Below are 1151 nucleotides of genomic sequence, written 5' to 3'. Positions count from 1 at the left end.
CAGTCATAATAAATACCTCGACTGGAAAGCCCATGCCTAAATACTCAGAAGTGTTAGTCCTTGCAAGAACCACCTTTTCATTCCTTCCTGGAGAACACAAGGAGAAGATCTTGCTCCTGATACTATCTCTTTCTAGATACCAAAAAAGGAGGAATTTCAACAAATTCTTCTGAGATGGATGTCAGGGTTCAGCCGGTTATCTTGAGATGTATCTGTCTCAGCAGCTGTGGAACAAAGACACTGCAGTCCCCTCAGGACCAGTCATGCCCACCGGCCTTTGAGGAACCTCACGTTCTTCACGTGCTGCTGCAAAGGCAGAAAAATCTTTGTCCGCCTCTCAGGGCAGCCTGCCTTGGCTCTGTGCAGCTCTCAGAGCAGCAGAGGTTGCAGGATCACATCCCAGATTTAGAGACATTCTCTATCATTCTCAAACCCTATTTTTCGTGTTATCCAACTATCAAGAAGTAATATAGGCCTTCCACAGTGACATCCTTATTGGTGAGTTTCAGTAAATAGCCAGCTCTGAATTCCTCCTCTGACATAACACCAGTTACAGGAGGTGCTACACCAAACTTCCTCCTTTGGCCTGCCTGCTGGTTCACACCAAACAATTGCTCTCTTATCTGCTGAACTGATGTGGGATACATATAACCAGTTTCTGACTGTTACAGGTTCCACTGTGACCTTGTGCAGTCAGTGACAACACCTGAATTAGCAGGATGTGCGCAGATTTACTTTCAGTTCACTAGTTTTAAGAACCTAGAGGATGGGTAAGTACCAGCAGCACTGACTCTGTCCTGACCAAGCTCATCTTATGTCCTCAAAATTCCCATAAGTCCCCATACTGCCTCTGGTGTCCATTTCTCTGCAGCCTTGCTGAAGAATGAGTCCTCCTACCGTAGGTCATCAGATCTTACATGACCCAGGTGGTACCACAGCCCCTGTCCTCCTTCTTAACTTCCCCTACAATTGCTTCAGGCCCTCCTTGCCTGCCAGCAGCTGTGTTTGCTTGCAAAATAAACCATGTCCTGATTGGTAACACAAGAGTCTCTGGTGGGAAGTAGAAATGGCAGTTAAGGTGGAGGAGAAATAAGGAAGGAGCAGCCATAGCAGCTTGCTACAGTTCCAGGCATGAAGAAGGAACCAAGTGG

Source organism: Mesitornis unicolor, unplaced genomic scaffold (assembly GCF_000695765.1).
Source record: "Mesitornis unicolor isolate BGI_N332 unplaced genomic scaffold, ASM69576v1 scaffold48892, whole genome shotgun sequence".
Classification (NCBI taxonomy): Eukaryota; Metazoa; Chordata; class Aves; order Mesitornithiformes; family Mesitornithidae; genus Mesitornis; species Mesitornis unicolor.
Note: the sequence above shows the minus strand (reverse complement) of the source record.